At 38.4% G+C, this 14,153-nt stretch overlaps 1 protein-coding gene across 1 annotated transcript in view; it reads right to left on the bottom strand.

Moving 5' to 3' along the window:
• PDZRN4 (PDZ domain containing ring finger 4) overlaps positions 1-14,153 on the bottom strand; it is a 208,101-nt gene that overhangs the window by 56,471 nt on the left and 137,477 nt on the right. The gene's annotated exons all lie outside the window — the stretch shown is intronic.

Genomic DNA, 14,153 nt, shown 5'->3' on the forward strand with positions numbered 1-14,153 from the left:
TTGCTACACCACAAATATGGTATTGTAACTCTACAAGTATTTCATTGCCACCTAGATCAATAAGTCAAAGATGTCATTAAACATTATATCTGGACAGACCTTATGTAGGCTATGACAAATGTAAAAAAAAATGTAAGCCATTAATACAATTATGAACGCTATATGAACTCTCTCAAACTGCTGTCCATATAAATCTCCTCATTTTACTAGTAATGCATTTACCATTTTGCCCTTTAAACAGGTCAGTCTTGAACATTTTGTATGATACAAGTATGATACAAGCAGTTATGACACTAGGAGATGCTAAAAAAACATTGCTAGTTAGTAGTAAAGGTCAGCAGTACATAAATCCCACTTCCCACCACTGAAATAGCATTAATTGCACTTTTGCACTTTTCCAGAGGAATAAAACTTCTTACTACATGTCCTGGCCTTAGGGACACTGCTGTTCATGGTTTCATACATACAGTACCTGACTGCTTATTCAGTCTGTCATTCTGTAGGTCTATTTCTTCTTCTCTTCCCCTACCATTTGGTTGTCTATTGGCTTAGTCCTTTGTTCTCTCCTCTTATTTCCTCTATATGCAGCCACTATTGGACAACCTATCAGCATATCTTTTTTTTAGTACCTCTATACTGGTGACAGCTAATTATATACCTCTTTCTATGACAACCATGTTCTACTACAAAACAATGATTTTCAGCTCATTCATACATAATGTTCTCTACATTTGAAATTATGCAGAGCTTGCTGAGAGCTCGTTTGCATTCCTTTCTTCCCAGAATTCCAGAGGAGCAAGTATGGCCAATAAGCCTCCTTACACTGATTAAGGCGCTCTCCTCAAGGACAGCTAGTACCCCCAAAAAACTAGGTTTTGTTACAGTGAATTTCAGAGTAGAGAAGAGGTACTAAAAAGCCTTAGAGGAGAGAATGTAAGCAGCAGTTAAAGGGGTTTTCGAGGATGAAAGTATTGATGAGCTATCATTGGCTCAACACTAATCAGAATCAGAGGATTGCAATTTCTCTATAAATCGAATTTCAAGAAATTCTCTCATCACTAAACCAGACTTAAGGCCCCTTTACACGGGAGCAAACCATACATTTTTGTTAATCGCCTGCTCATCACAAGAGGTGAGAACTGCATATACATGCAGCAATCATCTCCTCTGTATGGCTATAAGTTATCACTGCAGCAATCACTGGTCACCATAGAGAATCAATCTTTCTGGGCAGCAGATCCTCATTTATACTAAACTAGGAGCTGCTAAACTAATCCAACAGTGCCGAGTTTTTAAACAGGCTGTTTGATTTCAACTTCTACCATCCGTTTACCCATAGACATGTATATCCTAGTCACTTTGATATTACTAATGCTTTCCTGGCGTTAAAGAGTTTAAAAGGGTTGGATATAGTCCTAGGAGACCTCAGATTACCATAAACAATTTATTTAGGGCAATTGGAAACTTTCAATTCCTGTCAAACTCATTCAGACCCAAATCAAATCTGATGATGGATTTGTGTCAATTGGACCCAAAACAAATTTCAAGAAATATACGCATGTGTACACAAGACAATTATTGGGAAGGAGCATTTGTGCAAAAGTATAAAAGGGCTTTTACAATCTATACAGCATATGACCATACATGCATGTTCAGAATTCTGCCAGTTATTAAAGGGGATGTCCAGTTTCTGATATTGATGACCAATCCCCAGGATAGGTCATCAATTTCAGATTGGCAGGGTCCGTCTCCCAGCACCCCTTGCGATCAGCTGTTTGAAGAGAATGCAGTGCTCCTGCTATCCAAGGACATTGAAGCAGCTAGCATGTACAATTACAGATCTTCCAACCCATTCACTTGAATGGGAAAAAGCAATTGTAGTCACACTCCAAGCCGTTCAAGCACTGCATTCTCTTCAAACAGCTGATCGGCAGGGGTGCCAGGAGTTGAAACCTCTCCGATCTAATATTAATGACATATCTTGAGGATAGGTCATTAGTATCGGAAACCAGACAGCCCCTTTACGTATGTGAACTTCACATCTGAATCCTGACAAAATACAGAACTTTTTGCAGCTAATGCAAATGGAATATTTTATACTCTCTCTACATACAGTGGAAGAAAACGAATAATGAACTTGACAGATTTTAAAAGCACGTTCATTATTTGTGTGGATTTCGGTGGAAAAGCCATGGATTAGCCCCACTGGATGACATCTGTGGTTTTGTTCGCAAATATTTTTTTTTTTTTAAATCTTCATTGGATTCTGAATATCCAAAACTGTATTCAGAAATCAGAATACTGACAATTGTCTTGAAAACAGTTTAGCCAAGCCAAGTGTTACATTGCATTCAAGATGAGTTAGGTTTCTCTATATTAAATGACTGTACAGTGCCTGATACTGAGACTACCGTTCCCAGGGTTGCCAGCTCGGTAAAGGAACTCAGTAAGCAAATAAAAAGGGAAGACTTTGATAATTCAGCTCAAGGACAAGCAGAAATGACAAGGCTTTAAACGATTAGAAGAAAGATTTCGTTTTTTTTTTTTTTACACAGTGCCACTCATGTGGCTTGGTCTGGTATTGCAGTTAATTCTCATTTACTTGAAAGCAGCACCTTTTTTGGAATTTAGCTCATATCTACTCTCGATTACAATGATTATAATAAAGATTGTAATAACTTTGAATGCTGCTCTGGACGAGAAAGGACTGCACATAATACAAACTACAATGGACTGCTAAATGCAAGCATGCCTAATGTGGGCAGGAGCTATTCCTTTAACTACATGGTACACAGTGTATTCATAAATGGAAGATATTTTCCCAATATGCTGTAGGAGAGAAACAGAAATGTTTTGACTTTAGTTAGAAAGCATTCTGGAAATAGATGTGCAGTTGTGCACTTTTTGAGAAAAGGATTTGTAAAGCTTTGTTAATTTACAATAAATGGAACTCTGCTTAAAATATGAAAAGGGCTTTCAAAAAAGCTCTTAAAATGAACATGTTTTGAAGCACCTTTCAGCACTAGGCTAATTAGAATGGTGCACTTGTTACTGCTTGCACAATGTAAGTTCCTTGCAAATGAATAGTTCAGATAGAAATTAGGGACACAAACAACTTAGGGGGTAATTTATTAAACAGAAGTATGCCTATATTAGGCTTATTGCTGGAACAGATTGCAGCGCAAAGGTCCTTTACGCCGTAATATGTGACTTTTCCCCGCTCATGCCAGGTCTAAAAAAGTGGCTGGGGAAGGGGACAGACCAGCAGGCCAGTATCATTTATAATTTTCTATGCCTTGTTTATGCGTAGAAAATGATCAAAATGTAAGACAGCTAGTCTTATATTTAGAATCGGCAGTGGATACGCCAAAGTTATGCAGAGGCTGGCACCTCTACATAACTCCGGCGGATCCACCGCCAGTGAAGGGCCTTATTAAGACTGTCAAAAATGCTGGTCTTAATAAATGTGCCCCAGTGTAGATAAAATTCATAAATTTGAAAAGGCATAACACAATGTATATCTAGCCTCGCTGCAGTCTTCTTGTACGTCAAGCATTATTATTTGAAATCTTTATTTTCTGGAAGTAGAATATTGATGACATATCCTCAGGATTGGCAATTAATATCTGATTGGTGGGTGTTCAACACCTTACCTACCACTGGTCAACTGTTTGAAGAGTTAGTATAGTGGCTGTATTGCAGCCCAGGTCTATTCACTTTATGACTGAGCTGCACATAGGCCATGTGACTGATGAGCATGACGTCATTGGCCTAGGAAGAAACCACAGCCTCTTCAAATAGCTGCTTTACAGGGGAACCAGGAGTCGGACCTCCACCAATCTGGTGACCTTTCCTGAGGATAAATCATCATATTCTTCTCGTTTGAACGACATTAATCAGACTAAATCTGGCCATTTTAGAAACCTGTCAGTTATTGGATTCGGCCAAGAACTATTCCTCTCGACCACCCCGTACACTTTATCGAAAGCAAAATACTAGGTCTGTTTACATGCCCAACTCTTCATTCCCTAGGCATCTTAACCACCTCCCGTCCGCCCATAGACTATAAACGTCCGGGAGGTGGTTTTCTATTTCTGAATGGTTCCAGAACGTCCGTTCAGAAACTGCAGCTGCACGCTAATTGTGCAGCTGCTGATCGGGTTGCCCGCTGTCAGTGACAGCAGGGCAACCCAGAGAGAAGGCAGGGACAGTGCCCAGGTGTCCCTGCCTTCTGGATCGCTGCATACACAGCGCTCACCGAGTTCTGGCCCGGAGGTCATGTGATCGCCGGGACCGGAGAGTGCAGGAGCTGTGTAAGGTCTTTCAGAGACCTCGATCAGCCCTGCACTGAGGCTGTACAGTGCTGTATTGCGCTGTACAGCTTCTCTGGGGGGTGCATTTCTCCTGTAACTGGGGCTACTATGTCAGCCCCAGTTACATGAGAAATCAACAGTAAAAAAAAAAAAAAAGGGAAGTAAATGTTTCCAGAGGTCTTGTATGGGGGACGAAAAGTGTAAAATAAAAAATAAAAAAATAAAGTGTTAAAAAAATAAAAGAAAAAAAAGGTTTTACATGTAAAAAAAAAAATTCCCCAAGTAAGGGCTCTTTCACACTTGCGTTGTTGTGTTCCGGCATAGAGTTCCGTCGTTGGGGCTCTATACCGGAAGAATCCTGATCAGGATTATCCCCATGCATTCTGAATGGAGAGAAATCCGTTCAGGATGCATCAGGATGCATCAGGATGTCTTCAGTTCCGGAACGGAGCGTTTTTTGGCCGGAGAAAATACTGCAGCATGCTGCGCTTTTTGCTCCGGTCAAAAATCCTGAACACTTGCCGCAAGGCCGGATCCGGAATTAATGCCCATTGAAAGGCATTAATCCGGATCTGGCCTTAAGCTAAACGTCATTTCAGCGCATTACCGGATCCGACATTTTGCTTTTTATGAATGGTTACCATGGCTGCCAGGACACTAAAGTCCTGTTTGCCATGGTAAAGTGTAGTGGGGAGCAGTATACTTACCGTCCGTGCGGCTCCCGGGGCGCTTCAGAATGACGTCAGGGCGCCCCACGCGCATGGATAACGTGATCGCATTGATCACGTCATCCATGCGCATGGGGCTCTCTGACGTTATTCTGGAGCGCCCCGGGAGCCGCACGGACGGTAAGTATACTGCTCCCCCACTCCCCACTACTACTATGGCAACCAGGACTTTAATAGCGTCCTGGGTGCCATAGTAACACTGAACGCATTTTGAAGACGGATCCGTCTTCAAATGCTTTCAGTTTACTTGCGGTGTTACGGATCCGGCGGGCACTTCCGGCAAATGGAGTACATGACGCAAGTGTGACAACGCAAGTGTGAAAGAGGCCTAAGGAATAAAAAAAATGTTAAAAATAGAAAAAATAAAATAAAATAGACATATTTGGTATTGCCGCGTCCGTGACGGTCGGCTCTATAAATATATCACATAATCGACCCAGTCCAATAAAAACCATAAAAAATAATTAAATAACTGTCAAAAAAAGCCATTTTTGTCACCTTACATCACAAAAAGTGCAACACCGAGTGATCAAAAAGGCGTATGTCTCACAAAATGGTACGAATAAAACCGTCACCTCATCCCGCAAAAAATGAGCCCCTACATAACAAAATCTCTCAAAAAATTAAAAAAAAACTATAGCTCTTAGAACATGGAAACACTAAAACATAATTTTTTTGGTTTCAAAAATGCTATTATTGTGTTAAAGTGAAATAAATAAAAAAAAGTATACATATTAGGTATTTCCGCGTCCGTAAAAACCATCTCTATAAAAATATCACATGACCTAACCCCTCGGGTGAACACCGTAAAAAAAAAAAAAAAAAAACTGTGTCAAAACAAGCAATTTTTGTCACCTTACATAACAAAAAGTACAACACCAAGTGATCAAAAAGGTGTATGTCTCACAAAATGGTACCAATAAGACCGTCACCTCATCCCTCAAAAAATGAGCCCCTACATAAGAAATTCTCTCAAAAAATAAAAAAACTATAGCTCTTAGAACATGGAGACACTAAAACATCATTTTTTTGGTTTCAAAAATGCTATTATTGTGTTAAAGTGAAATAAATAAAAAAAGTATACATATTAGGTATTGCCACGTCCGAAAAAAAACAGCTCTATAAAAATATCACATGACCTAACCCCTCGGGTGAAAACCGTAAAAATAAAAAATAAAAAACTGTGTCCAAAACAAGCAATTTTTGTCACCTTACATCACAAAAAGTGCAACACCAAGTGATGAAAAAGGCGTATGTCCCACAAAATGGTACCAATAAAACCGTCACCTCATCCCGCAAAAAATGAGCCCCTAAATGAGAAATTCTCTCAAAAAATAAAAAAAATATAGCTCTTAGAACATGGAGACACTAAAACATAATTTTTTTGGGTTAAAAAATGCTATTATTGTGTTAAAGTGAAATAAATAAAAAAAAAGTATACATATTAGGTATTTCCCCGTCCGTAAAAACCAGCTCTATAAAAATATCACATGACCTAACCCCTTGGGTAAACACCGTAAAAAACATGCCATTATTGTGTAAACTTTAATAAATAAGAAAAAGTATACATATTGGGTATCGCCATGACCGTAACAATCTGCTCTATAAAAATGTCACTTGACTGAACCCCTCAGGTGAACGCTGTAAAAATAAATAAATAAAAACTGTGCTAAAACAACCAATTTTTTGGTCACCTTGTCCCATAAAGTGTTATAATAAATGATCAAAAAATCATATGTACCCAAAAATAGTAGCAATAAAATGGCACCTTATCCGCTAGTTTCCAAAATAGGATCACTTCTTGGGAGTTTCTACTTATAAGGGTGCATCAGGGGGGCTTCAAATGGGACATGGCATCTAAAAACCATGTGGAGTTCCTTTTCTTCTGCGCCCTGCCGTGTGCCCATACAGCAGTTTATGAGCACATGTGGGGTGTTTCTGTAAACCGCAGAATCTGGGTAATAAATATTGAGTTTTGTTTGGCTGTTAACCATCAGTGTGTTAAAGAAAAAATTGGATTAAAATGGAAAATCTGCCAAAAAAGTGAAATTTAAAAATTTGATCTCCATTTTCCTTTAATTATTGTGGAACGCCTAAAGGGTTAACAAAGTTTGTAAAATTGGTTTTAAGTAACTTGAGGGGTGTAGTTTCTACAATGTGGTCATTTATGGGGTTATCCACTATGTAGGCCCCACAAAGTGACTTCAGACCTGAACTGGTCCTTAAAAAGTGGGTTTTGGCAATTTTCTTAAAAATTTGAAGAATTGCTTCTAAACTTCTAAGCCTTCTAACGTCCTTAAAAAATAAAATGACATTTCCAAAATGATGCCAACATAAAGTAGACATATGGGGAATGTTAAGCAATAAATATTTTCTGAGGTATCACTTTCTGTTTTAAAAGCAGAGAAATTGAAATTTAGAAAATTGCGAATTTTTCTAAATTTTTGGTAAATTTATGATTTTTTCATAAATAAAGGTGAAATATATTGACTCAAATTTATGACTATCATGAAGTACAATGTGTCACGAGAAAACAATCTCTGAATGACTTGGATAAGTAAAGGCGTTCCAAAGTTATTACCACATAAAGTGAGATATGTCAGTTTTGCAAAATTAGGCCTGGTCAGGAAGGGGGCAAATGGCCCAGATGGGAAGTGGTTAAGGTTAGAGTGAATTGGAACACCATACAAATTAGATGCTCAACAGTTTCAGACGACATTCATCTAATGTACTCATGATTGGATATCAATTGTCATCAAACAGGTTTATTTTACGGATCACTATGTGAATAACTATACTAAATTAGGGTTTTCAAGGAATTTGGAAGTTCGGAAAATAATCTGTCAATCAAAATGAATCAAAGTAGAAAAACCAACACACCTTTCAGTTTCTCTGACAGACAAGACAAGAAAAGAGATAGGTGTATAAATCATTCTTAAAAATCAATGATTTTAATAGAATTTACTAGTGTATTTGCCTGGATTTGCAACTGACGTTACAGCTGCTTTAAAAGGCCAGGGCCACAGGGAATCATAATAAAGAAACAAATCTTTGCTTTATGGCAGTAACTTGCCACAGGTAGTTACTGTATGAACACTACCGAAACATGGCATTTGGAAAATCCTGCTGTTATATGTAATAAGAATTTTTCACCTTTGTCCTCATGCACATGGCCATATCTAATTATAATAAAAGCTGCTATAAGAGAAAGCTTCAACCAATAGTCCTTGTTACCAGAGATGAGCTAATGTCTCCTGAATTGAATCACCTAAGATTCTGATTATACTCAATGTGAATTTTTGCAAGTATACAGGATGAATTTTTATTCTATAAAATGAATTTACTAATCTCTACTTGCAACCCTTCTCACTGCTTTCTATCCTACTCTACAAATCAAATTTCACCACATGTACCTTACCACTATACTTATTGAAGCCTCAACTTATCTTTTAAACCTATGACAAACCACTGGTGCCACCATCACATACATTATCAAGAAGCCGTCCCTTGACTTGTCTTCTTTATACAGCTGTTGGCCCATCTCTTTACTCTTGTTTGCATCAAAACTCATAGAACAACTTGTCCACCTTAAACTGCAATCATATAGTGATTTAGCCCTCCACAGCGCTTTCCAAAATTGTATTTAATGGTTTAAGGAAGTTCAAAGATTAAGATTACTTTCCATCAAACGTATACTTTCGAAAATTGTATTTAATGGTTTAAAGGAAGTTCAAAGATTAATCTTTGAGTTGTGACCTGTTTTTCATTCCTGGCATTTTTGGCAGAAAGAATAGCACAGTCTACACAGTCTACCATAGCAAAAATGCCAGAACGGAATGGAAAACAGGTTAATTGAAGTCCAAAGATGAATCCTTTGAACTCTATTTAACCTTATTTAAGTCAACGTACCCATTGTGGTATACATCTGAATGCCATTTTCAGGTGCTCCTGACGGAAAGCCCAGCACGGGGCTAATATGCAATGTGAATGCAGCTTTATCTATGTATATAAGATTTCTACTCTATATACTGTAATTTCACAATTTGATTCCCTAGCTCATACATGTTTTCGGAATGAGAAGACATGAATTTGAATCTCAGTCACATTGTAATAAACATCAAAGTAAGTTGGCCAGTGAAAAGCCTTAATGCAATTTTATTTAAACAGTATATATAATACATGTAAGGCAATTTAAAAAGTCTACCATAATATAACAATGAGTAAATGATGCTTACAGTAGAAGGACACTGTTTTGATTGAATTCAATACATTATGTTAATACAGAAGGAAGACAGCCTGTGATAGTAATTACATTTTTATTTTCTTCCCATCACTACCCAACGAGCATGACTTTTAGATATCATGTTTAGCTTGGTAAGTTGGTAAATATGGTCATGTGCATCCATCATCCACAATGTCAGACAATTCCTTTCTAGATTATAGTTTATTCAAACAAGCCAACAAGAAGACCAAAATAGTTCACAAACAATTCTCTAGAAAGCAATTATATGCAAATTAGCTCATCCTAAATTCAATGAGTCCATCTACTGATATTGAAAGAGAAAGCGAGTGACCTGGTACTCCTGACCCTCTTCAAGAATCAAGGGACATGCATCAATAAATTGTCTACTCCATGAGTGATTTACTATTTTCAATCCATTTCAAGAAAACAAACCATAGGCTCTGGAGTAGACAGGTCAAGGCTTCCTTAAATTGTTTCTGCCTAGGGTACGCCATATTAGAAAGAGTAGCTGTTGTCATATTTTCAGGAGCTATTATAACGAATGGCAGCTTTCATATGCAGGAATGAAATATGTTTGGCATCCTTGAAGAGGACAGAGAAACTATACTATCCCAAATATTTTATGGCATATGATCTAATGAACATGAAGAGACTTTATGTTTCCACTTGATTTTATTGCCCAGCAAAACACTATAGATCAGCTGGGAACCAATTAAATTATGTAAAGTGGTATTGTCTGTTCTTCTGAAAAATCATTCATACTGATGGTGAAGTTGAATGTTTCTAGTGACTTGCATTAAATTACCAACCAAGTTGCCTCTTTAAAAACCTAAATACTTCATCAGATTTCCAGAATGGAGCAATTCCTCTCATTAGACAAGAAAGAAATCCAATGTATTCCATCTGATATTTCAGGATTTTTTAAGAAGATCTGGGGAACAGCAAACTTATTCAGAGGCTAAAGTCAGCCTTACATATAAAATAACTGTTGATCGAAAACTTGATCCTCTCACACACATGCTGATCGGTTCAGCTAAGCAAGCCTGTGTTCTCAGTAGGTAGAGAAGAAAGAAGATGTTGCCAGACTCCTCTGGCAGTAGCTTATTTCTTGAAGAATAAATAGATCAGTCAGTAAAAATTCAACAGACTGCTCCTTATATTTGCCAAAATGTGTCTTTGGAGACATTTGGAAGGTACCCAGACAAATTGGACCATTAACCAGTCCTGCTGAAACCGGTTTTGAAATCGGGTTTGGCTTAACTGAAGGATCATGTGAAATAACCAAACATTACCTACTCTCCCTTTCCCCTTCAACCAAAAACCTTCTCAGAAAAATCTTTTACATAGGCCAACAAAGCAGGCAATTATCAGGAACAAATTGCATATTTCCCATAATTGCATGATTGTAAGCAGTGGTTAGAGTTGCATTTACATGCCTTAATCACCTCCGGTGTATGGGGATGAGCAATTACTGCTGCAATCACTCATTCCGTTTCATTGTTTCTGGGCTGCAGATCTGATGAACAGAGAGATGAACATGCGGTAACCCAGAGGGCTTCTACAATTACTGTATACAGGTGAAACTCGAAAAATTTAAATATCGTGCAAAAGTTCATTGATTTCAGCAATGCAACTTAAAATTTGAATATTGTGAAAATGTTCAATATTCTAGGCTCAAAGTGTCACACTCTAGTCAGCTAATTAATCCATACCCCTGAGCAAAGGGTAACTGAGATTGTGACTTTGGGGTTTTCATAAGCTGTAAGCCATAATCGTCCAAATTATAACAAATAAAGGCTTAAATTTCGCTTTGCATGTAATGAGTCCATCTCATATATTAGTTTCACCTTTTAAGTTGCATTACTGAAATAAATGAATTTTGCACGATATTCTAATTTTTCGAATTTCACCTGTATAGTTTTATATTGTTATTAGAGATGAGAGAAGTTTTCAAAAATTTGATTTGGTCGCTTCACAAATTTATCACAAAGCGTGTTAAATAAGGTCTGTCCCGGGTTGTAGGTAAACTTCAGGGAGAATGTATCTTGGCGCACATCACTGTGCAGTGCAGCAACATTCATAGCTAGTCCTTTATGGTGATGAAACAGTTACTGTGCGTCAGAATGACAGGGAGGTTACACACTCTAATCACAAAAAGTTACGGATATTTAGCTTGTGGGTGAAATTTCAGAATGAGCCTAAAATGCACTATAACCTCTAAAAGGTGAACTTAATGTGACCCTTTCTAAATGTTAGAATGCACATGCCCAATTGTTCAGTGTTTCAGTACTTTCTGAACAACTTGCAGTTCTCTAATAAGGAGCTTAATGGCAAAATTCACAGCAGGTGTTTGATCCATGAATCGCCCAATAAATGTCCTGGTTTATTTAGAATTGGTATTTAAACAGTCCTCCTCATCACGGTTTTCACATTTTGACATCATGAGTAGAGATGTCGCGAACATAAAATTTTCCGTTCGCGAACGGCGAACGCGAACTTCCGCGTATGTTCGCGAATGGGCGAACCGCCATAGACTTCAATAGACAGGCGAATTTTAAAACCCACAGGGACTCTTTCTGGCCACAATAATGATGGAAAAGTTGTTTCAAGGGGACTAACACCTGGACTGTGGCAGGCCGGAGGGGGATCCATGGCAAAACTCTCATGGAAAATTACGTAGTTGACGCAGAGTGTGGTAAGTTGAATTCGCAATTTGATTAATATAACCTGCATTAATCGCATTGCGAATTCAACTTAGAGCTAAGTTCCTAATGGTTGTATTGCTAGAATTGACGAATATAACGAATATAGCACTATATTCTCAATCTTCGTTATATTCTAGCAATACAACCATTTGGAACCCAGCTCTAAGTTGAATTCGCAATGCGATTAATATAACCTGTATGAATCTAAGATGGATGCTGTCCTTGCTTTTTGATAGGAGGTGGGAGGGTCTGGGAGGGAGGGTATGCTGATTGGCTGGAATCTGTCTGCTGAATGTGAGGTACAGGGTCAAAGTTTGCTCAATGATGATGTATAGGGGGCGGACCGAACATCGCATATGTTCGCCTGCCGCGGCGAACGCGAACAAGCTATGTTCGCCGGTGAATAGTTCGGGACATCTCTCTCTAATCATGAGACCAAGAAGACACCTAACAATTTATGAACAGTGTGTTGTTGTATATGGTTGTTGAATATAGTAAATGTCCTGTATAGGTTATCCTACTAAAGCGTCTCTTTCAACACTGATGAAGGGAAGGAGAGTTCCCGAAACGCGTCTGAGCTGGATCGCTTTAATAAAGAAGAAAATATCTCCGCAGTAACTTGCATGGCCATGCGAGAAATTTAACAACCTGGAAAAGATAGACTCTCTGTTGTGCTTGTTGCGCTGGATACAAGTCACGTGAACGGACTAAGCCGGAAGAGAGCTTCAACTCCCGCGAGAAGTCGGCGAGTCTACAAAGGAGCGCGCAGAGCCACGTCAACTGTGTCCTGCGTTGCCCTCGCTGGATTAGAGGAAAACTTGGGACAGACACGAGGAAGGTAAGACACAGTTACCTCCGTAATCTGCCCTAACACCGGCATGACCGGCACCACATAAGTTGAATCAGCGAGCGCAAAGCTGAACAAACAAATATATATGATATTGGGTGACATTACCGAAGACGTACCATTTATTATCAACCAGCATATGATTGTTGAAAGAGAAGCTTTAGTAGGATAACCTATACAGGACATTTACTATATTCAACAACCATATACAACAACACATTGTCCTACAAAGAGACTGCGTATACCTAATGGGACAAATGCATATCTATGCGAATTGTTAATGTATGCGAATTGTTAATGTATGAAATTGTATATACATATTTATCCTTCATTTCGTGTTTTAGTATTTTAACATTATTTTAACATTATTTTAGTGTTTAATTAAACTTTTAATTTCCAAAACGCCAATTGCTGAGTGCTCACCCTAATTTTATTCTGTAGATACTGTTTTTTGACCAGAGGGTGGGTGTCCCTCTTGCGGGTTAGCAGCACCAACTCTATAATTTCGTCCTGAGTGAGCCACCATCTTTGAATATTTGATTAATTTATGAACAGTACCTCACCTTTGCGAGGCTTCAAGCATGATGTTCTTAGACGGAAGTGGCCACTGAGTTTAGAGTGTCAAAGAATGTCATCAGCATGCTGCAACAGATATACAGAGAGACTGGAAGAGTCACAGAAAGACATAGAAGTGGACGTCCTTTGGCCACATCTCACATTGAGGACTGCTTCATTGTGAAGAATGCCCTGCAGAACCGGATGATGACTGTCACACAACTCCAGGAACATTTAAGGGAGATGAGAGGAACTCAAGTGTCACGTCAGACTATTGGAAACTGTTTACAACAGCATGGTCTGCCTATCAGCTACCTATCAGCTACATTATATCACGATCTAGCCTACACTGACTATCTTCCACTACCTATCTGTATTATATATATATATATATATACACAGTACAGAAAAAAAGTTTGGACACACCTTCTCATTCAAAGAGTTTTCTTTATTTTCATGACTTTGAAAATTGTAGATTCACACTGAAGGCATCAAAACTATGAATTAACACATGTGGAATTATATACATAACAAACAAGTGTGAAACAACTGAAAATATGTCATATTCTAGGTTCTTCAAAGTAGCCACCTTTTGCTTTGATTACTGCTTTGCACACTCTTGGCATTCTCTTGATGAGCTCCAAGAGGTAGTCCCCTGAAATGGTTTTCACTTCACATGTGTAACCTGTCAGGTTTAATAAGTGGGATTTCTTGCCTTATAAATGGGGTTGGGACCATCAGTGGCGTTGAGGAGAAGTCAGG

Source organism: Bufo bufo, chromosome 1, assembly GCF_905171765.1.
Source record: "Bufo bufo chromosome 1, aBufBuf1.1, whole genome shotgun sequence".
Lineage (NCBI taxonomy): Eukaryota > Metazoa > Chordata > Amphibia > Anura > Bufonidae > Bufo > Bufo bufo.